Consider the following 24,218-nt stretch of genomic DNA (forward strand, 5'->3'; position numbering starts at 1 on the left):
GGCCGGGTCGTACGGCAGTGGTCGTAAGAGAGAGGGGGCCTGAGTTGGTGGTGTGAACGAGATGATAAAGGAAGGACGGTGTCCCCTGCGACTACCTCGTCTTTGACTGAATGTGTGTGCGCCGCACGCCACACACACACACACAAGCCTCGAGAAGGAAGAAGAGACCTACGACATTACACATGCACGTAGTCAGTGCTTCAATTCAGCCAGAGCGGTCTGCAACACCGATCCAGGAATCATTTTAGCATCCAGTCACATCCTTCTCGCATGTATTGTTCTCGTTGTACCTTGTATTTGGAGAAAACATGTTCATAAGATGTTGGAAAATAGGGAAGAACAATATTTGTCTTGTTATTATGGACAGGCGTACGCTCTACTCTGGTGGTAGTGCCGGACTAAGCTAGTGCGGGGCCTGTAGCATATGATGTTATGCATTTTTTTGAACTTTTACAGTAAAGTAATTGTATTTTTTTATTTTCTATACAGCCAGATAATATGACAAATCGCTAACCTTAAACACCCAGTCGCTCATAAAAGTTGAAGGCGGTTTAGTACTATAGTAATAGAGCAAGTGCAGAATCACTGAACCGGAATTGAGAGCTTGAAAGCATTTAGCGCGGGGCCCTTGAAAGTGCGGGGCCCGTAGCATCATCTGTAGCTGCTTTTGCTCCGAGGATCATCCGGCACTGGGGGGTGGCTGGGGGTGTGGGGAGAGAGGCGCCCCAGCAGGGATGAAAGTCTCGGCGGCTTGGGAAGTGGGGAAGGGCGTTGACTCCCTCCCTCCCTCACTCGCGCCGCCGCCCTCGCCCCGCTGCAGGAACAGGGCCCTCCCTGTTGGCCAGCTCCCCCGGGGCCTGCGAGCGGCGCTGAAGCGACCCCGCACACCCAGGGCAGCAGCCGGCGCCCCGCTGTGCCCCGACCCCGCAGACCTCCACCCCCAGCGGGCGTCACGGCCGCGGCCACAAATGTACACTCGCTCCGGGTGTACATTTGTGTTGCTGTAGTTATTTTTCGACTTAAAGCTTTCGTGATTGCAGGGATTCATATTCTTGGTTCTTTCGGTAAAGTCACGTAGAAGGGAAATAATAGAAGGGAAATAATAAAATAATAAAAATAAAACATTATAAAATAAGAACAGGTCTGTCGGAAAGACAGCGTCTCATTCAGACGCTGTCTTTCCGACAGACCTGTTCTTCACCTGAGGACGGCTGCTTGCGTTGTGGCCGAAACGTCGTGAGAATTATTTTATTATGTTTTATTATTTTATTATTTCCCTTCTACGTGACTTTACCGAAAGAACCAAGAAGTTGTAGTTGTAATTACTACGCGAATATATCATAGACGCGAGCGAGGGGCACAACGCAGCGTGTTGTGATTTGTTCCGAACGCGATCAAACTCCGAACGCGTGCCCGGGGAGACCGTTGACAGCGTTTCCTCAACTCGTGGAACGTGCGGACAGCGAATACCGTCGTGACCCCCCTCCCCCTCCACACCGCCCAACGTCTACGGGACGCGCGGGGTGCGGTGGTTCACAGCCACCCGCGCCGTGACATTTGATGATTCGTGGGGCCAGGCTCGTAGTTGAAACTCTGGGGCCAAGGATGCGTCTCGGCTGCGTCCAACCACCACCCCGCAATCACACGGCATGTCGATTTCTGATTCTCCACTCGCGCTGCCCGACCTTGTGATTCCCTGCCATCGTTCAATTTCCCAAGCTCGTATGACCTCGATGAATTCCAGACACGCGTCAACTCTTATATATATCACTCTGTAAGTGCTGTTTGTTGCTGGACCGGTGATAACAGATGGATCTAAAACATCCTTTCTTACACTGCATTGCCACTTTAGTTTATTGCACTTGATTCAATATGTACACGGCTCTTTAAAATCGTGGATCCTTACATGGAAAATGAACGTTGAATCCTCTACCGCATAATGCCACTGTATACCAGCATACATCAACAATGAATTGCTCTGAATATTCATTCCCTGAAGAAGCTCGCGACACGTGCAGCAAAACATCGGACATCGTGCGGAACAAATACGCGGTCCGACCCAGACTCACACAGCCGTCACAGCCACCCATCATGACCAATCATCCACACATCACCCAGCCACGAATACCTCCATCGCAATAATCGCCTGAGGTCGGCAGATGAGCCAAGATGATTTCCACTACATTTACAACTCCGAAGTTGTCTTTGTGTGAATACTGTGGAGCTGGCATCACGACCTGTGGTCTCCTCTAGAGATCACTTCAAATGCGCTTGTGAAGATGAAAGATTCTGGGCCAGTTCTACGTAAATTATCATCATCATCTGCCATGGTCCATCTCTCTCCTGGCTGAAGTCCTCTCCAAGGCACCGCCATCTCTTGTGAACCTGTGATGTTAATGTCCACCTAGCACTCGTAGATGGACAGACATTTGTCCAATCACGGCAAGAGGAGGGCAACGGATTCTGCCCAAGACCAAATCGGCTGGAATCAGATTTCGGATGCTCAGCTGGGCCGACCGTGGACTGAGCTCTGGTGGGTCACGTGAAACCGAATTGACCATCGCTGAAGCTGCCTGCCCGTGCCATATACTAAGCTCACTGTTCACCTGACTCAATTGCCCTAATTTTACGCAGTTAAAAAATGAGCGGTTGCAACACATTTAGAAGCCCGCGTCATGAAAGGCTTCCTCTCATTTACCCTTCGACGTTCCCCCATTTCACATTTTTACGAAAGAGGCGTTCTGTATATCGCATTTGTTTACGATGTTGATACTGTATGTCATCATAACCCGTGTAGTGAACACGGGCGCGAATTGTGCTCTCTGTAAATTTTACCCTGTGTTTAAATATCAGGTTTTGCAGAATTTCTTCAACTTTTGCCTGCATGGGTTTTTTTTCTCTCTCCACTCTATGCAGTTTTGGCTGCCTGCTTATTAACAGACGCATACACTGGAGACCTCCTCTTATCCGCGGCGATGTGGTGGGGTACGAACATTGCGGATCCCTATATCCGCGTCGTTTCTCCACTTATCCGCAGACAAATACAACGCATAGGCAATCGCAGATAATAGGATGAATCTGTGCATTGCAGGGTAGGAAAGCCCACGGAAAATAGGGCGCATAGGGGTACGGATAATAGCCACTATAAATAGTACAAAAATACACAACTCATGAAAGACTTGAGACTCCGAGTCGTGACGGTTCATCGAAGAGGGGAGGGAGGGAGGGGGGTGAGTCATCATTGCCTCGTGTGCTCTGTCTTTAAGGCAGAAGAAACGCAATCGCCGTGTAAGAAATGAGGTTAATTTGTTTTTAAATGTGATTTCATACTCTTTGGTTCTTTCGGTAAAGTCACGTAGGTATAAAATAAAATAGATTTCACGTTTGCCCAACGCTCATCTCGATGTAGCGAATGCCAGTGGGAGTGAGTAGGATGGGGGTTTTTTTAATCTAGCAGTGAAATGGAGATTATATTATGTTCTGCTACCCTCAACAACATATAGAGTAATCACCACGAGATTATAGAATCTACGTCAAGATGAGAGGGTTTATCTCAATAGCCATGGATTTAACTCAGGATCAGAGGATTGTCTTACAGATCACGCGATTTTTGTCAATATGCGATACATGTCGACATCAGAAGCTTTATCTCAAGAGCAGATTATAATATTCATTTCACTATGAATTATAAAAGACACTCACACAGACGCCCAGAAACACATGCCGACATACACACGTGCGGACAGACACGTGCTTACAAATACAGAGATAGGGAGAGACAGGGAATGTGTCGCTGTTTCGGGCAATGGCCCTCCTTCAGGATTAAGAAGGCAGAGAGATTGGCCTGTGGAGTAGTTGGAGATCACGTTTGGAGACAGCGAGAAACTGTTTACGATGTTTTACCAGGTAAGGCTCACTGAGATATGTAGTTCTTTTTCAAAAGCGACCTGACCACAAATTATAGCTCAACGAAGTGGCTTATCATGTTGAAATATATAGCAGCCAAATACTCTAAACGCATGCTGATTACACTGTAACACTTTTTTTTTGGTTCCTGGGTAGTAAGTGTTATTTCCTAATTGCTTATGCCTCAAAAGTACAGAAAATGGCTATTATTCCCCACAAACTTTGCTTTTATGACCAGGACAGTGATATTTAGAAATTCACCTATTTTCCAGAACATTCCAGATAGATTCAGTGCTGAGTAAACTTGGAGTAACTTATAGAAAATTCTAGAACTTTCCAGTAATATAAATAGTAGTATAAAGCACAGTTTGTGGCGAATAATATCCATTTTCTATACTTTTTAGGCATAAGCAATTAGGAAATAACACTTATTATCCAGGATCCAAAATTGTGTTACATAGTGCAATCAGTCAATCAAGAGTCACCCTGCATCTATCCTCCTGGTTCCTCTCTTTCCCTATGCCTATCTTCTTCCAGTAAATGACTTCTAGCACAGCAGTTGACGTGTGCACGAGGGAGCGGCTCAGCTCGTATTTATTGTGGAAGTTCTTCAATCCCACTGACAGCACGGAGCCGCGTCATGAACGCCTGTGGCTGGGCCGGCGCTAGGGGGCGCTGGGGTGGGTCCTGCGCCACCCGATGGCTCTGTGGCTCCACCCAAGTTCACTTTCCTTAGCGGTGACTCACTGTTGACAACAGCAACAATAATAGGAGGAAATAAAACATCACCAGGGCAAACGGTCAGAACAAGGGGGCAAATACCAAGTTAAGGAGGTGGGTTTTAAATACATTTAAATAGCTCTGGTGACTCTGATTGCTCGATTACTAAAGGCAAAGCGTCCCACAGTCTGGGAGCTCCGCTGGCAAAGGCCCCATCACCCCAGGAGCAGAACCTCGACCTCGCAGCACTTTTTGGAGCTGGAGCCGGGACTGGCTCGCACACCACGTGACACTTGCATTTGTTTGCCCATGTCGGGTGGTGGAGGGTTATGCGACAAAAAAATTGACTGGATCACTCTGCGGCCGAGTCGACACATCAACGGTGAATGGTTGTCTGTGAACACGTCTCGCATAGGCACTGTCGTCCCGACACTTGAAGCCAAGGGCCAAACGACCGATGTCAAAACAAAACTTGGCGCGCAAATACCCCTTGGGATGGGCAAAACAGATCAACGGCATTGTTGACGTGCGCAGCGCGCTCCTGCCCTGCACAGAAGTCACTCCTCCCACATGGGTGGGGCGATCCGTGTGTCCGTGGGTCCACGGTGCTTGCATTCTGCGATGGCGCCACACGGTGGCAGGGTGCCCCTGCAAACACCAAGACGTGACCATTCGCTGGCATCGTCCGTGCCGCACATTTCCCACGACCCACGTGGTCTGCTGGTTGGTTCGCCCCAACGTGTGCTCTTATTGTCGTGCAAGAACTGTCCACACGCGCGATGAAGTCGCAAACGTGCATGTTGTTATTCTTCAAGTCGGTGTGTTGCCGCAATGTTTCAATGGAGGAATTATGGAATGAAGCATTCAATGGGAGAATGAATCATTTCATATTTAGGATACGTGATTCGTTTCTGTGAAAACTTAGTTAATGTGTCTGCATTTTATATACAAGGTGCTTAAAAAAATATGAACACGTATATGGGACTATAGTTTTTAATGGAAAAAAGAACGGATAATACATTGTAACATGATAACAAATGTATTTTAATAGCTTCAAAAAGTCAAAGAGTTTCCACTTGTTCACCATCATTGTCAACACGTGCCTGGAATCTTCTCCAGGTGGTCTCCAGAGCCCGGAGGCACATTTATTGTGGTATTGTAGCAAATTCTCAGAAGTGTCCACATGTTTTTGAAGCTCCCTGCATATCTGTCATGATGTCTACGGTCATTCTATCTGGTTCAGAAGCTTTCAATTTTTTTCTCAACTGTCGTTGACGTCTCCACGCGTCACATCTGGATCGTCCTCCTTTCCATCTGAAGGGCGGTTTCATTCCTGGGATGAATTCACGTTTTCCTTTCCCGTCGACCTCATAGCCGCCGTCAGTGAGAGCGAGAGGAGGATGTTGAACTCAAGCAGCATCGTGGCCGGTCGTTGTCGGCACCCTTGCAAACGAGAGTCTCATCCTGTTAAACACGTAGTAGGAGGCTTCGCGACCAGTATCATCCATAATAGAGGGGTTTTTTTCGGGTGAGATCGCGTCAATATAAATGTGTCGTTAAACCCGCAGAACCGGGGGGAAGCCGTACAATGTCCACGCCCGCTGCGAGGCACAAGTGTCGCCACTGCGCCACGGCCCTGCCACTTGACTGCAGGCGCGAGACGCCACCTTCCGTGATGTCCCAGAGCACTCACGCGTTGCCAGATCGCTCGCAGTTCGCCACGTGACTTTATTGTGAAAATTCCATCACAGTTCCTATGATCACTGTTTCATTGCTTTCATGGCTTTATTTTGGTGATTTCGAAAAGTGTTTTGGTTTGGCCATGTTTGTTTGTTGTAGTACGGAGTAAGACTGATGGCCTTAATATAAGTTGTCTTGTGGTTGTTGTTGTTGTTTGACTTGCATCCCACTGGGATTTTTGCACACAGCGTTGGTGTACGGTGATTTTTCTGCAATATTTTGCAGTCTTTTCTTGGATTTTCTGTTTGCACTTAGTCACATATTCACTTTAAGATGTTTTCTTGTTCATGTTTTTGTTATTTGTTTGTTGCGGTTGCACCCGATTCAAGAGCCGAATGGCTCACAGGGCTATACCTAATAAATGAACTTGAACTTGAGACTGTAGACTCGTGCCAAAGAACGCTGTCACCTGGCAAATCGTCTGAGAACCATATACAAAGTAGAACATTTAAGTGTGCGATTAAGCGAAACAACTTTATCATGACGTAGCTGAAAGAGCGTGATCAATATTTATAAACTCACGTTTACGTAACATGCCATTTGCCCTTAGCAAGCTAATTCACATAGAATATTGAATGCCTTTCCGACTGGCAAGGACACCGCGCGTTCTGTCTGCAGCACCGCTCCGTAAGAGAGCCCCCTGCCTCGGCCGTGCACTGATCCCGGCTAAATATTTAACTCGAATGCATAAACCACGAGAGCGCTCGCCCAGCAGCGTGTCGCCCTCTTCCCTCTCGTTCCCTTCCGTCCCCTTGCCGAGACGACGAGGCCGAGTAAGGCCCTTCCGCCTGCCCCCGTCTTGCGCCAGCCTCCCCTCCTCCTTCTCCTCGGCATCTTTCTACGCCGTGTCAGTGCGCCCCGCATCTTTGCTCTGCGCGTCTCGCCCCGTGTGATCGCGCGCCCGGCGCCGCGTCCGATTTGCTCTCTGGGTCCATCCCAGGCACGCGTCCAAACCCACAGGAGCCTGCCCTCTCGGCGCCACCACTTGGCCCATTCATTCTCTGATGGCTCCCGATCTCGTGTCACCTCTCGTCTAGACACACTCGGTATTCATTCGCAGCCAGCTCCTCTCTGCGGTTGCTATTGTTTGCTCCTGAGATTTTAGCCTTCTCCAGGATTCGGAGCCACGCGAGAGAATCGGCACAACCCTCGTCTCATGCACCATGATTTTTCGTGCAAAATCTCCGATTGACCACACAGCAACACTGATAACTAATTTATGACCACATAACGTTGTAGGAGAGCCTTGTGATTACCATTGTTACTAATACAGCATGCTGGTATGTTGTGTGCGAGTCTTAGAGTTCGTTCTGTCTCGTGTCATTAATAGTTCCAGGTGAAGTCCCAACGATCGATTGCCTTTCGTGCGTCTGGCGGTCAGGGTGATGGTTACGTAAGACGACTTTTTTACCTCTGAATAATTAATCTCTGAGTAAGGTAGACCGACTCACGGCGGATGACCGTTGTGAGAGTCACAAGGCCATTTGCCGTCACCGCAGTCGTTAGCCGTGAGCTGCAGTCCAGATCCGACACGCGCAGTTTCACATTCTACTCCTGCAGCTCCCAAATCACGCTGAGGGTCACTGCCCAGGCGCAGTGCTCTGAAGTGGAATTCAGCATTGCATAGTATCATCATTCACTCGAGCAGTGAATTAAACATTGTGTAGCATCATTCAATCATTCACTCGTGCAATGAATTAAACATTGCATAGCATCATTCACTCGAGCAGTGAATTAAACATTGCGTAGCATCATTCACTCGGGCAGTGAATTAAGCATTGCGTATCATCATTCACTCGGGCAGTGAATTCAGCATTGCGTATCATTCACTCGGGTAGTGAATTAAACATTGCGTATCATTCAATCGGGTAGTGAATTAAACATTGCGTATCATCATTCACTCGGGCAGTGAATTCAGCATTGTGTATCATCACTCACTCGAGCAGTGAATCCCAATCGGTGGTCCTCTGACCAGTGGTGGTCTGCAAGGCCACGGGGAAGTGACCTGATTAACTCTTACAGATACATTGATTTGTCAAAACCATATATGTTTCACTACACGGTGGTCCACGGAATACATTTGAGTATTAACCGTGGTTCGACAGGTTCAGAATGGTTGGAAACCACTCTGCAATGCATCATAAGTTTGTAAGCAGAATGTATGTTTGCGTGAAGCAGGGCCCCTTTGTTGAGGCAGAGTCGTCTTGCCAATAACATCGGGCAACCCAGCAGCATCGATCTAACAAAACCTGACTCTGCTGATGAGAACACAGAATGTCAAAACCGGGCTGAGTCAACCCCCAACGAGGATTTGAAGACGCGGACACAGCCGAGTGCACTTCTCAGTTGTTGCGCAACCATCGCAGTGCCTCTTCCAATTCCTCCAAGCGCTTGCACGAAGCGGCCCTTTGTCCAGAATTGGGCCGTGGCAATGTAATGCGTGTCAGCTCCCAAGTAAAACCTTGCAGACGATTACCCCGTCACAAAAATTCGCTTTTGACCGAATGTCTTACACTTCACTTGAACATGCATTTGCAGATTCACTTTACTTAAATGCATTGCCCCTGACCAATTCACCTGGGTGATGCTTTTACAGAACCGTCTTGCTTGTCATGGCAGCATTAGAATTTTCCCCTATACCCTTCAATTTGCCATTTAACACAAAGTAATGGACTGAACCGGAGTATGAAAGTCGTAAATTATGATCTCCTGCTTTAAAGCGAAGTTTTTAATCTTAAAAGAGGCCATTTCATCTCCCCGCAGGGCTAAACCTCTCCAATTTCGAAACCGCTGCGAGTGTGGCGAGATCGAGGGGTTTTTCTTGCTTCTGTAATTTAGACTGAGAAATCACTTCCCGGAGGGGGTTGGTTTGCAGAAAATTGGAAACTTAGCGGCTACTTATTGCTTCGACTAGACTTGATTAACGACATCTCGATACAGTTTAACATGCGCGGCGGGGAGCGTGGGAGCCATGCAAAGCCCCGCTAATGTCCCTCCTGTTCCGCGAGTCGCGTCCACTCACGCCGCCCACTGAGAGAGACCCCGTGGCCCTGTAATCATCACCCGCGGCTCTCCAATCCACCCCGTGCGCCGATCCTCCTCTATGCTGCGGCTCTGCATGCGCTCGAACGGACGTGTGAAATGAACATTAGCACCGGTTCGCGCGAGTGACGCCTGCTATGCACGCGAATTTAGATTTGTTTGGACACGGGCAGTTGCTCTGCCACTAGACTGTGAGGGGCTACAGTCGCTGGACTTCGGTATAAGAGCTCAAGATGCAGCCCTGCAATTGCCTGCTCACACCACTGCTGCCACAAGAGCCCCCGCTACCACAGGGAGCTCTAGACAGCCGCTACTAGAGGGAACTCGGCCTGCATTTCCACTCTGGCCAGACGGCTTGGGAAAATCCGGAGCACCCACACTTTACCCCACCACACGTGAGCTGCTCATCGACTCACTGTGGTGCGCCCACGCAGAGCGCTGGGCGGACAGAGGCCGAGGGATTGAATAAACTTGCACCGTAGTTGCAACTGCCACACCGGGAGATCGAACCCGCGCTGTCTGGACTGCGTGTGCAGGATGCGATCCGCTGCACCGTGCACGGCGCTTGGTGCAGGACGCGTGCTGCTGGGGAGTTGCTTCGACCGTGAATAGCTGGCTGCGTGTGAACGGATATAACTTCACCGTAGCAATGTAAACTATTGTCATTGCCATATAGGAAAGCACGTGTAGCAGTTTGCAATTTCCTTGACAACATATACCCACGTTACTGTCGACGTAAGCATGTATTGCGGCATTAGAGTAGTTCCTTACTGCGGTGGACTGCGTGCTGCTAAGCGTTGTTGTGAATCACGCTTCCTTGCGGCTGTATTGTTGTTCCCTTCGCACATCCATCAGCTCTCCGCCTGACAACCTTCATGGGCTCCGGCCTCACGCGGGGATCGATTTCACCGCTCCACCTTCTCGTCCTCTCGGTACGCGTCCCCCCCTCCATTGGCTGCCACTCCGCTCGCTCTTCTTCACCATCGGCCGCCGTCGCTCCCTGGCACGCGCCGCCTGTCAGATCGTAGACGGCGAGTGACGAGGAGTGATGGGAAGTGATGAGGAGTGACGAGGAGTGACGCCGGGGATGTAGCACCACCCGGCGGGGGAGGAGGGGTCACGACTTGGCTGACCTTACACACAAGGTGCTTGTCCGACAGACAGTGGCCCAGCAAATGTAGCCGCTCGCAATCCTCCAATTAGCACGGTTGGCTACGTACGGTGCGAAAAAATCCCAAATGGAGCGCTTTGCCAGAGTGACTTTGTCCAAGTATTGGGATACGAAATCATCCGTTTATTTATTTCTTATTGACCAGATATTTCACCTGGCTAATCCCTTCAGATGGAACATCTCATTTGCCAAGAGTGGCCAGGGTCTCGATTGACACACACGCACACGTGTACCTTTAAGACGTCTTCACCATTCACGTGTTTGCTGCACGATGCCTTTAAGAGAGTGTTGGGGCTGTTAGCGAGTAGCACCTATGAAGGCCGGCACGACATACGCGGGGGTGGGTGGCCAGCACCACGCCCGGCCGCCTTTGTGTCCCTAGTGGCGATGTTTACACACCGCACCAGGTACTCATTTGAGGCTGAATCGACCTAGGGGAGGCCCAGGACCGGTTCAGATAATCGTCACTGGGTGTTAGCCGTGAGCGGGAATCGAACTCGGGTCGCCAGGTTCGTAGCGCAGCGTAGCGCTAACCGCTACACCACCGCTACATTAACACACACACACCTGTACCTCGCATGTAAACCTCACGCTGAAATAACCTAAGAGTATAGTCTCGACTCCTTATATGGGCAAGCACACGCCCCAGATATAATTTGTTGGTAATGACACATCGTCCAATAATCACGCATCTTTGCAGATATCTCGTGTTATTGCTTTGCTTTACATCGGCCAATCAATGCGTCATCGGGCGGCTGTGGTGGTGGTGCTCGTTCGGCAGAGCCAGGCAGAGTGGTGGCACACTCAATAGGTGTCACTTGCTTGGGCACAAAGGCACATTTTTCACATTCTATTGTTGCGCGAATAAATGTGGGCAGGTGCTAAATGCCAATTTCGAGGTCTGCTAGCCACGAGAGCCTCCAGGAGAGAGTTTGTGTCGCTTTACTATTTCTCATTATTCTGCTACGCGTGCATCATCAAATCACCCCTTCTGCCCATCATCTAATCATTTCACTGAAGGACGGATGGAGCCATCGAACGAACCTCCACCTCAATGAACACGTCTGTCACCTTCACACAGCCACCGCGTGTGATTGGCTGGAGTGGTCACGGCTCGCGCGTGATTGGCTGGAGTGGTCACGGCTCGCGAGTGATTGGCTGGAGTGGTCACGGCTCGCGCGTGATTGGCTGGAGTGGTCACGGCTCGCGAGTGATTGGCTGGAGTGGTCACGGCTCGCGAGTGATTGGCTGGAGTGGTCACGGCTCGCGTGTGATTGGCTGGAGTGGTCACGGCTCGCGAGTGATTGGCTGGAGTGGTCACGGCTCGCGCGTGATTGGCTGGAGTGGTCACGGCTCGCGAGTGATTGGCTGGAGTGGTCACGGCTCGCGCGTGATTGGCTGGAGTGGTCACGGCTCGCGAGTGATTGGCTGGAGTGGTCACGGCTCGCATGTGATTGGCTGGAGTGGTCACGGCTCCGTGTGATTGGCTGGAGTGGTCACGGCTCGCGAGTGATTGGCTGGAGTGGTCACGGCTCGCGAGTGATTGGCTGGCGTGGTCACGGCTCGCGCGTGATTGGCTGGCGTGGTCACGGCTCGCGTGTGATTGGCTGGAGTGCTCACGGCTCGCGCGTGATTGGATGGAGTGGTCACGGCTCGCACGTGATTGGCTGGCGTGGCCCCGACACCGCTTCTCACTGCAGCGACTCTCGATTCCGATTTCCCGCCACCCAATTTTCCTATCGATTTCGACTCCTGGTCTCGACTACGATTTCGACTCCAGACAAATTTGCGATTCCGAATCGGTGGCGCAACGAGCAGCGGGCAGAGAGCGCGGGGGCGACGGACGAGATCAGCCACAACATCAGCGGGTACAGCCACAACCACAACATCAGCCACAGCGCTCACAGCCACAACATCAGCGGGTACAGCAACAACGACAGCGCTCACAGCCACCTCAGCGGGTACAACAACAACCACAGCGCTCACAATCACAACCTCAGCGGGTACAGCAACAACCTCAGCGGGTACAGCAACAACCACAGCGCTCACAACCACAACCACAGCGCTCACAACCACAGAGGGTAACACCACAACCACAGCGCTCACAACCACAGAGGGCACAACCACAACCACCGCGCTCACAACACTCAGCCATATCCACAGCGCTCACAACCACAACGGGTAACTGCCACAACGCTCACAACAACAACCACAACGCTCACAGCCACAACGGGTAACGGCCACAACGCTCACAGCCACAACGCTCACAACAACGGCCACAACCACAACGGGTAACTGCCACAACGCTCACAACAACGGTCACAACGCTCACAGCCACAACGCTCACAACAACGGCCACAACCACATCAGGTACAGCCACAGCGTCTGTAGCAGCAACAGCAGTCGCGACTTGCATCTTGTGATACGTGACGTGGTGCGTGGTGTGTGAGGAGCCCGGTGTGTGCTCGTGTTTACAGAGGGGAGTCGGTGTGCTGCTGGGGTTGCTCTTTCAGCTCATCTCCAGCGCATATCCAGAGGAGGGTGGCACGAGCAGGGGATGGGAGATCCGTGGTGATGTGGGGAGATGCGTGGAGGGGTGTGCACACGTGTGGGTGGGTTGGGGTCGAGATGTGTAGGGGTGCAGTGGGGCTTCGCTGATGTATACAGACAGGGGCATGGTGGAGTGTGGTGGTGGTGGCGGCGTACGTGCGGATACGTGGTCAAGTGCGGTCCATGTTCGGATGTCGTGAGGGTCGTGGGGCCTAGTTGAGTTGCGGCTCGTGTTGGTCGAGTTGGGGTTCGCTGATGGGTTGAGTCTGTGGGCGTGGTGATCGTGGTGATCGTGGTGGTGGTGGAGTGGTGGTGGTGATCGTGGTGGTGGTGGAGTGGGGCCCGTGTCAACGCGCACTGTTCACCATCACGGGGCCCTCTCGTGTGGGGGTGATGATGGTGAGGATGATGGTAATGATGGTGATGATGATGGTAATGATGATGGTGATGAGGAGCGGTGTGAGTGCGCATCGTGCAGCAGTGCCGGGCAGTGCTGGAAGCGGCTGTCACCGTCGTCGCGTGTGAGTGGAACAAAGGAGAGAGGCCGATGCCGCGTCTCCCGCTGCGGCTGTGGCGGGGCTCTGGGCACGGGGCCTCGTGTGTGTCGGGGCTCTCGCCTGGTCGGGATGACCGGGACGAGACGTCCCTCCGTGGACACTGCGTGGGGTTGTGTTGATGCAGAGACGACCAACTCGCCACACCGGAGGAGAAGCCACACTGTTTCACTGTGGGCGGCTGCCCGGGTTCAAACTCAGGACTTCTCCTCCGTGGTCGTCTGCTCTGTGCTCTGATCTGCGAGCCGCCAACCCGTTTGTGTGTCTCTAATGAGCCAACACATGTACAGCCATTACTGAGGTTACGCGTTCAAGATAAGTGTCGTCAGTATGTCCCAACGTGACTGGTAGTCGATGAGCAGTGGCTACATGAGCAGGCACCCAGCAGGCGACTAGTATTGATGGACCCGAGTCGCCAACAGCAGCAGTAGCAGCATCAGCAGCATATCATCAGCAGCAGCAGCATCATCAGCAGCAGAGGGGCCCACATCAGCGTCGTGAGCGGCTCATTCCGTACTCGGCGACCATCTCCCGTGTGGCGTTGCTGTGACACATGGACACGGTGGTGTGTGCACTGTATGGGGTGCAGCGGTGGGTGACGTTGATTGTGTCGTCAACTCAAAATCCCTGAGCTCGAGTCACGGCCGCGGCTGAGAACAGCGGCGAGGGATGTCTGAACCGGTTCCAGACCTCCTTGTATCCATCAGTTGATTGACAAAGGGCTGTAAACAAAGGGCTGTGTACGCTTTGCATTGTTCATTGCCATTCACAAGGAATAGCTGCTAGACTTGATTAGGAATCTGTATCAACCTGGCATGAATCCTGTGAACCATCATGCGTTTCGCACTGCTGCTACAATACGCGCTCTCTGGAGAGTCGATTGATTTTTTTTATGAACGAATCGATTCATTTTAAACATTGCGGTGGGTGATAGCACCCCGAGTGTACCTGCAGCGGTGTCCTAAACTCGGTGAATAGAACAAACGAATCGAAAAAAAGATACACATGCGATGCTATATCTGTGGTGCTAGCTTGTGCGTCGATATTCATGAAGCGATGCATTGTAGCACCCGGCTAGGAACACTGCACGCTGGCGGTGTCTGCTCCTGGGTACTTACGTCTGCTCCAGGGTGAACATCTTTGTCTTGACATCGGACACCTGACGATTTCATCAATGATGTTTGGATTTACCTTTCCTGTGGTCACAGCTGTACATCACATACAGGACGTGCACGCACATACAGTATATCACACACACACACGGACAACGCGGTTTTATTCGTATTCGTGCATCACTGTGGATGACATTGGTGGAAGTGATAGTAAGTAAATCAGTCAATTGCAGTGGCGAGGCGCGTGTGTGCACGGTTTCATTTCTACATTCCTGTACGCCTCCTCCTCCTGTATAGCGGCATATGCAAGCCCCTGCTGTTCTGCGGAGAACAAAGAAATGCAATTTGAGTAAACTACAGATTTAATGAAGGCAGATGCTTTGACACCTTGTCACAATAGTTATTCGCATTGCCAATTCTCTTCTGGTTGTGAATGCAGAGCAGTGAAATTAAAGAGTAGAGGTTTAATTGATAAACGTGGAGTTTATGAACGGGGTGTTATCATCATTCACATGTTGTGTGAACCTGCCAGAAGGTAGCCTTAGAGCGGCTGTGGTGGCCTTAAGAACAATACCCGTGACATTTCATCATTGGTCTTCTTACTCGTCCTGCCGTGATGTAATGATTAACACACCAAACTTGCGATTCAGAGGTTCCTAGTTCTCAAAGCCTCCTGCCTTTCTCCACCCAGCAGTGTTTATGGTTCTGAAAATTGGAGTGTTGCTCAAATCTGTAGGAATAAAGACAAAAATATCTTAAGTTTTAAAGGGTTTTATTTTTCTGGATAGAGAGCTGCCTGAATTAAAGCTCTCTCCAGACTATAAAAGAAATTGAAGATAATCCGCAGCAAGTCACAATGATGCATAATTGAAGAGTATGCATTAATAAATCAAAACCGTTGACTAACAAGGGCAAACATGACTGAAGGTTTTCGTGGCTGCAGGAATTCATATTCTTTGGGTCAGGATGACGACCGCTTGTGTTGCGATCGAGACGACGTAGTTTTTGTTATTTTCTTTGAACCTCTCTACGTGACTTTACCGAAAGACCCAAAGAATAAGGGCAAAACACTTCACGCGAGCAAAAATGGGATCCAGGAACCAGGACTGGCAGTGAGTAGGCGTTGGGTGCATTCCGTGCAGCCATCAAAGACAAGCAGGTCATGACTATCCCCTGAGACAACGTGGCCTGGAAGTGAACAATACAGAGCTGGAACATGGAGAATGCAGGTGACTTCACGTCGTGCTTACAGATTAGCTGAAGAACTGCAAGAACTTGACTTCCCATAACAAGTTTAACCTAAGAAGTGGCCATAAGCTGAGGCTGATACATCAGCTGCTTCAGTTTAAGACTACTTATTAGAACGTGTTTACAGAGCATGGCATTCATACCGGTGGAAATTAACAGGTTTGTTCCCTCCATTAAACTGTCAAGAGTCGATCACATGGTGAGCGAGAGTCAGGATAAACCCAAAACGCGTTGAACGTGACTCAAGGGAGTGATTAGCAGAAGACCAAATGCACACATAGCTGGGAAACATGAAAAAGGATAAAACTAACATTCACAACTACAATGATAGGTGTTCTAAGACATTGTGTATGCTGGTAAACTATACTTTCATTAGATATCCCGGTTGTCTTGTATGCACAGCCAAATGGTTTTGCTTAAAATAAGCAAACAAGAGATCCATGGACCTTGTGGGTGTTAGTAAAATGGAAAAATAAATATTGTGACTGGATATGAGAATTTTCTGTCCAAATGAAGTAATTGCAGCTCAAGTTCTGAATTTAATTGAAGTTAAATTGTGTCATGGTTTAGTCCTTGTCTGAATCATTATTTATATTTCAAAACCGTTAAATTATCGTCATTTTCACGACTTTCCCACCCTTCCCCTGTCCCATCCCCAGTGATCCTTTAAAGGGTTATAATTCTGGGTCACGATTCGAATCGAGGACTTTTTTTTATATCCCATTTGCCCTGTGTTATTTGTACCATCTCTCGTGCACTGTCTTATTCATTATATTAGCTCAAAGGTAACATGTATAAATTGCATAAATAAATCTTGATGCCTTGTTGCAAGTTTCAAGTTTGCTGTTTAGCCATGAGGTGGGAACTCTAGAGACCAGGAAGTGGCCTGAGTCACCACCAACATTGCAGAAGCAATAGGAAAAAACAAGGCACAAGTGACTCTCTGTGTGTTGTGGTCGTTGCAATCAATACGAATCCTTGCGTGCGTAGTAATTAGAGATACGCCTTTGCGTACCTACAGTATTGGATGACAGTAAGAGTACCACTTTTAATGCTCATAATCAAATACATGTCAGTCCTTAGAACAAATCAGTATAGCACTTCATGTACACCAACAATTTCAGTTTACATTGCATCTCATTCCAGTGGCATTCCCAGCCACTTTACAGAAAAGTGAAAAAAGAGCCACATGAATATGGGAGAGGGGTTTGACTCTTAAATACTTCTTACGGGGGGACCCAATTCAATGAGTCTCCGGGGACTGGGTTGAGGTGAGCTCGTGAAAGGTGATGAAGTGGTTTTTGAGGACTGACATCGTAGCGCTCTCCTTGTGTCTCTCAATCACCAGGTTGGAGCATCCGATTTAAACGACCCTGCCATCGGACAAACAAGCTGGGTGGGAACTTGGGCGTGTACGGTAATTGACTGTTGCAGATCGCGCGAATGCCGGACTTGATGTCGTCTCTGATTCGATCGGCGGTGTTATTCTAAACAGACGGGAGTTATCAGCCTTGTACTGGGTGACCACCTCCTATCCATCGTGTGGATGAGGTCACATTATTGCCTTTGAAGTTATCTGAGCCACGTATTCATTTGATGATGGCCTCTTCTCTGCGATGCCACTGATGGTCTCCTTTAATCTGTGGTATATCACAGACCGGAGCAGTAGCGTGTACACGCGCGAACCACGCACCGCCGCCCATCGGCTCCCATGTGGATAACAAGGTTCTAAAATTGTGCGAGGAGTCCTATTGCAGAGTGCCCAGCGTATGCCCGCACGCTCGCTGATAAACACGTATGAGCTGTACGTGTTTATTTACAACCCTTTGTCAAACATCTGTTGAATGAAGGCCTCCCCACTGCTGTGCTGGTCACGAGAGTGTGTTGTTAACCATTTGACCATTCTTCACCGTGCTTGCCAGTACCTTCACGGACCCCGATCACTCCACACAAACCCCTCGTATCCACGGTATCCACGGTAGTCCGTGGATAAGAGGCATACGAGGAAGTGGTCTCTCAGGGGTGCTGAGTTCATCTGATTCTTATTTGTTAGTGGCAAATTCATCTGATTGTGTTTATCCACGGGTAGCCCGGTGGATAAAGAGGAGTTATGTTTGCAGATACCTGTGGATGACAGCAGTCACCAGTCGTGTCCCCCACATCAACTGGCACACAAACAGTTTCTTTCTATTTTTGGCTTGAAACTACATCTGGGTTCAAGCTGTCTAATATGTGCCATGTTTATATACACACATCTATATTTGACACGTTCTGTATCCGTATCTAAATTGTGTAATGTTTTCCAGACTAATTTTGTTCTTGCAGTCACCCGGGTTAATAGCACCGTGTGTGCATCCTCTTGGCGTGTTATCCTTTTGCCACTGCAAATGGTAAACGGTTGTAAACGTGACACCATCGCAACACGTTCTCATTATTTTCTAGTTTTGGTTTCACTGGCCCCTGGCTATACCCGCAAACAATTCCCAGTTGAGCTTCCTGCTCGACGCCACGCGCTGTAAACACATCGCTGCCACCAGCAGCCTGTTATCTCTGGCAGCGTGGGTCCTGGTGGCTAAATGCGATGAGAAGGGGTGGCTCTCATGTGCCAGGCCACTGTGACAGTTGCTCTTGCCTTGCAAGGGAGTGTTGGGCAGCCGCAGGTCACCCCCCCCCCCGATCCACTCAAGTCTGTATATATTCACGAGTACAAGGATATTGACACGGTTGCACTTGAGCACCACCCGTGTTGAGTAAAATAACCTGTTGGCCAGGTCTTCACCCTTGTTAATTGGGCACGGGCATGCCCGCGGCGGCGGCGGCGGCGGCGGCGGTGGTTATTGTGTTCGGGTGGTGTCTGGTGTACAGTATTGACAGCCGTCGAGCTCCACAATGAACCCACATTCGCACTCGACACAGCCACAGATCATCACCAGCCACGATCGATCCACTGCTTGATGAAGGCTGCTCCAAGCCGCCACCACCTCTCATGATTCCACGGTGTAATGATCCGTGTAGCGCTCGCAAAGGGACTCATTTCATGGCTCCCATCTCCTCGGTGGACATCCACTCGGATGCGTTCCACTCCTTGGCTGCCACTCCCTTACTACTCTTGACCAGGGGCGGTTTCTTCATTAGGGCGATTGGGCGACGCACCACCAATGTCATTCAACCACAGAGTCACGCTAGCCGTCACTGTGCCTCTGGATATAGTCCAATCAGCGTCATGCTACGTTCTGTGGAGTACCGCCTCTTTTTGGGCGATTTCCCTCCAGCTGAGAATCGCCCCGAGTGGTCCCATAGACTTACATTCAAAGATGTTTTTTTTCGAACGGGGGGCGCTGCAATGCATTCTCTATGGCTTCCGGGAGGGCTCGCCCTAACGTGCTTACGTCATCATACGTGCTTACGTCATCATACGTAAGCACGTTTCATCCAACAATATTATTTGTCGCCACCTAGTGGAATCTTTAATAAAAGAAACTTGAGTGGTTTGTTTTAATAGTGAGTATAGAAACAAACAAGATGTATTGTAAGAGTCACTTTATTTTTCATTAATATTAAAGAAGTGAAGTTGCCTTTACATGCTTAAGCTGTTAATTTATCCATTGCATGGGTGGACCTTATCCTTATCAATCATCCAGACATTTGCCCCACGTGAGAGATTTTGCAGGAGCCGCCACTGCTCTTGACCATCCTTCCATCATCCATTTTGTATCGACGCATCCTCCCCAAGCCCACTTATTTTACTTCACATGCTTTGCATGTCATCAACCTGTGTGTATGTTCTCGAAGCCAAGTCTTCTACATCCTGTGTCATTGTAATTTCACAGCCACAGACACCAGAGTTATTTGATATATGTCATTATAGTAACATGATTTTTAATTAGGTGTTTTTTATGAAAAAAATATTTAAAATAGATCAAACATTTTAGATTTACTCTAGTTGCTTTCACGTTTTGTAGAGCTATAACTTTTTTTTATCTCTCTACAGTGCCTCGTGACCTCCAGGTGAAAGGAGCTTTAGAAGTGTAAATGATGGTTATAATTAGCACGTACAATCCGTGACAATGCGATTTATATTTATAGAGCAGCTAGATTCAACCGTGCCTCAAGATGCTGTACGTATTCACGATGCGAAACACAAAACAACTTGGAGATGTTTTTGCCACTCCTAAGAACTTCATTTTTTATTATCTTTTTTGCGCTTGAAAGTTTTTTTTTACTGAAAATGTAAATAAGGGAGGAATTGTGATGTTTTGTATACTGACATTGCCATAGAGTTAAACATATTTTGCCCAAGGGAGCTTTAACTCCACCAGTTGCATCAAGCTGCTCGCTGCAACTCATGCCAGGCGCTAGTGGCTCCGCACGCAGTCTCTAATCCAGCGCTGTGGAGGCAGTGAGGGTTAGGGGATCGCACAATTCCGCGAAACTCCCAGCCTCCCAATGGGTGTTGAGATCGCCATCTCCTGGATTGTCAGGGCATGATGGCAGTACAGCAAGTGGATTCATTGCCATGTTTATTCCATCTGTTCACCCCACCCTCAAGCGTGGGTTTTCAGTGTGCTCTGGGGTTCTCCCACATAAACCAGTCGTCCCCCAGATACGGACGCCCGACTTACGAACATCCGTACTTACGAATTAGCTGCCATAAGATGTTATGGTTTTTAACGATCCGACTAACGAATGTTCAGTCGTGCTTACGAACCAGCCCGCGGAACTATTTTGTTCGGCGGAGCGATCCTCCGCGAGATGTGATGAGTCCCAACATCCCGCGTGATCCACAATGCCCCTTCCAACAAGCAAGCCAGCATCAGGACTCAAGGTAAGTGAAAGTAAAACAGATTTTTTTTCATGTGACTTTATTTAATGTTTTATTTACTATACAGTATTTATTACAGTATAACATACAAAAGTACAATATTTATGCTTTTGAGTTTAACAGTGCTTCCCTTTGTTAATCTGTAACACATTTTATACAGTATGTACAGTACGAAAAATTAAATATTGAGTTCCGATATACGAACAAATCGACATACGAATGGGTGTCAGGAGCGTAACGCGTTCGTAAGTCGGGGACTGTCCTACAAATACTCAATGATGGCGTTTGCAAAACATCCTAACATAGGACCACAGAGTATGGGCAATTGATGGCACTGGCTCTGGCTGCCTCTCCTGCCTCAGGCCTCCATGCGATATTCACACGCGCGTTCTAAATCTTACACCGTTTTGCGATGCAATTTGCACGGAAGACGCTGAAAAAAATAAAACGTGATTACCACCGTGGAACTTGGTCCCGTGACGTTCATCTTGGGGCAGCAGCGCAGAGGAGCAGGTGCTCCATGACTGGGGATTCATCTTAACACCGTTGCCCAGGGCACGGCGACCGTACCGGTGGCAGTCGGTGCGGAGCGGCCAGAGGAGTGACCGCTTCCCGGGGCCATCCGTCAGCCGCGATGGCTGGGCAGCCTGGGCGCCGGAGCGTGCTCGCCCAGCGAACTGCCGAGTGCTATTCCTGAACCGTGGTTTACGATGTTAAGTTATTGCTGCCGCATGTGTTAGTGAGCACGGTTCGGCGGAGCCGCCGCGGCGGGTAGAGTCTCCCCGTTGAAGCCTTCACGAGGCGCGGGTCTCATGTCCGTGCTATTCCCGCACAGCTCGTCCAGGAGGCGGTGACCCGGGCTGCTTTTGGCTGTGCACCTCCTGCATCATTGGAGCGCTCTGTTTACGCCACAGTCGCTCCAACGTGCTCATGGACTTGGAGCCCAGAGGTCGCCGGTTGAATGCGATGGTCTGGCGTGCCGGTTGAAACAAGGGTGCGAGTTTCTTAAGTTGCCCCCCTGTCCCTGTCCACCCAGCAGCGTGTGTTGGGGTTATTAAGTATCGGTTATCCCCACCTCTTCCAAGACTACACGGCCAGTGCGGAAGAGTAGGCCAAATACCCTCTAGAACAGCGACTCTCAACCTTTATTGACCCACGGACGGCTGTCACCATTCAGTACAATATCTGGTGTTGTGTAAATAAACTCTTATCAGCAAGAGTTCCGCGGATCACTTCCCACGGCCATGTGGCCACTGGCCACTCGTTGGGAGCCGCTGCTCTCGAGGGGATCTGTTGAGCTCGCTTCCTCTTAGCGGAGGCCCTTCCGCCAGCAATGGCTCGATAAAGCGATTACAGTCCTGCACCTTTACCACTACCTGTTTCCTCCAGGGTTGATCGGGTATTTGTATTTAATGTCGTTGACGTGTCAATACTTGCACGCTCGGCGTTTTTTTAAATCTATTTCTGTTAAAGAGCAGTGCTAAATCAGTCTTGCAGAAGCAAATAAAAATAGAGTGCACCTCTTCTCACAAGTGTGCGGCCGCCGCCCTCTCCGATGAACACAAGATGAATAAAGCGGCTTCTCCCCTGGGCCGACGAGTCTCTGCCGGCCTTATTCACAATTTACTGGCAAGTAGTGCCGCCACCCTCCCGGGGTCAAACGCTGCGGTCACGTGGGAAACGATGCGATGCGATCAAGGGCGGCGTACCCATCGTAATCAGGCCAGACACTCGGGTAATGGCACGTTTGCTTATGCTGAAGTCTCCCAGACAATGCAGTTCATTATCATCGGCCATAATAATCCACTGCCGGATGAAGGCTTTCCCAAACTGCTACTACCCCTGCTAATCCAACTAGCGCCTGCCCACTCCTCAGTTTTCCGGGATTGATTTGTTTTATATTATTAATGACGATAATACGACTTGTTTAGCGAGAAAAGCCACGTCGAGTACCAAGACAATGGATCAGGAGACTCCTGCAGTTCCTTTAATGTGTGGCTTGTCGCAGGAAATCAGAGTACCTACAGAAAGCCATGACTATGAGGGGATAACACTTAACTCCACACAGATGGACTCATTTAACTTGCTCTGTCATCTACTTGTCACGTAAACATAATAAATAGAATGAATATTCTGGAGCGAAAGTTGGTTCAGACAAATTACTTTAAAAAACATTTACAGTTAAATTAAGTCGCAGAAACGAACAATTATTTAGGGTGATCATTCCATTGTAATGTAAACAGGATACACGTCACACTTTCGCAAGTGAAGTTCTTCGGAAATGGCGCGGCGTGGTCCGTGAGCCCAGTTGAAATGAGCGGCTAGAATGAGGGAAAGCGCTCAACGTTTGCTGTTGTCTGTGATGCGGCCCAGAGAAAAACCCCAGGTCTCTCGTATACCCAGTACATCTCTCATCGACCTAATTGCAAGAATTACATTGTTAATGGACTAATTCTATGTAAGTGGATTTCTGTAATAGGATTGGTGGGTTGTGTTATCATCACTGTCCTCGGTTCACCCAGGAGAGCCTCACTGTCTGACGGGCAGGTGGTGGGCCTGCTTTGAGCGTTTGTCCACTTCTTTGTCGAGTTTTTGTTTGTTTTGCTTTTGTTGTGTTGGTGACCCAGGTCACACTTGCAGATGAGACTTATCCTGGTCTCACGACTTCTCACCTGGTTCAACAAAATATCTATTGTTTACTGTTGCACAATACTAGTCGGTTACAAAGTTTATTTGATTTAATGAGTCAATAGTTCCTGATGTACTTACCACGTTTTATTTCCAATTGTGCTTCCAGTACAGTAGGCAATTTGACATCACAATATCCGTATCCTAATTCCATTACAAACGAATTCAGCACTCCTTTGGTGGCAAAGGGCCACGAAGGACTGGAAGCAAGGTGCTGTAGGAGCAGCCTTGCTTACCAAGGTGGTAGGTTCCCTGGTCGGGGCTGACGACACGACTCGGCGTGCCCAATACTAACGCGTTGTGTTGGCGAGTGAGAGCGTGCGGAGACATTGGCCACTACCAACCAAGGGACACCCGTTGAGCCGTGATTGTGAAATAATACACGTTGCCCGTTTATAGTTTCCAACTGACATTTGGATCAATAAATTAAAGGCCATGCGTCATTTCTCAATTTGTGTCAAAGTTATAAATTGCACGGTGCAGCATTGATAATGGATATCATTAAAGCCAATTCAAAAACCATGCTTAATTTGCCAAAATAATGAGGTCGTTAAGGCACTTGCAAGATCGTCACTGCAACAACAAGTAACAGTTGAGGCTGCATGTATTTATAGTTGACACGACACGTATTCGTGCTGTTCTGGGCCCAGTAAGCCTAAATTATG

At 49.2% G+C, this 24,218-nt stretch overlaps 1 protein-coding gene across 10 annotated transcripts in view; it reads left to right on the top strand.

The window, feature by feature from the left end:
- The first annotated feature begins 12,330 nt into the window (after positions 1–12,330).
- LOC144726810 (TLC domain-containing protein 4-B-like) overlaps positions 12,331–24,218 on the top strand; it is a 40,020-nt gene continuing 28,132 nt past the window's right edge. For 2 of the 10 annotated variants that reach the window (XM_078605733.1, XM_078605735.1), the window contains exon 1: positions 12,331–12,447. The gene's annotated coding sequence lies outside the window, so the exon portion shown is untranslated. Of the gene's footprint in view, positions 12,604–17,391; positions 17,461–24,218 lie in introns of all 10 variants that reach the window. The other 8 variants (XM_078605728.1, XM_078605730.1, XM_078605734.1 and 5 more) reach the window with 6 other exon arrangements.

This window comes from Lampetra planeri, chromosome 24 (genome assembly GCF_965212315.1).
Source record: "Lampetra planeri chromosome 24, kcLamPlan1.2.h2, whole genome shotgun sequence".
NCBI lineage: Eukaryota > Metazoa > Chordata > Hyperoartia > Petromyzontiformes > Petromyzontidae > Lampetra > Lampetra planeri.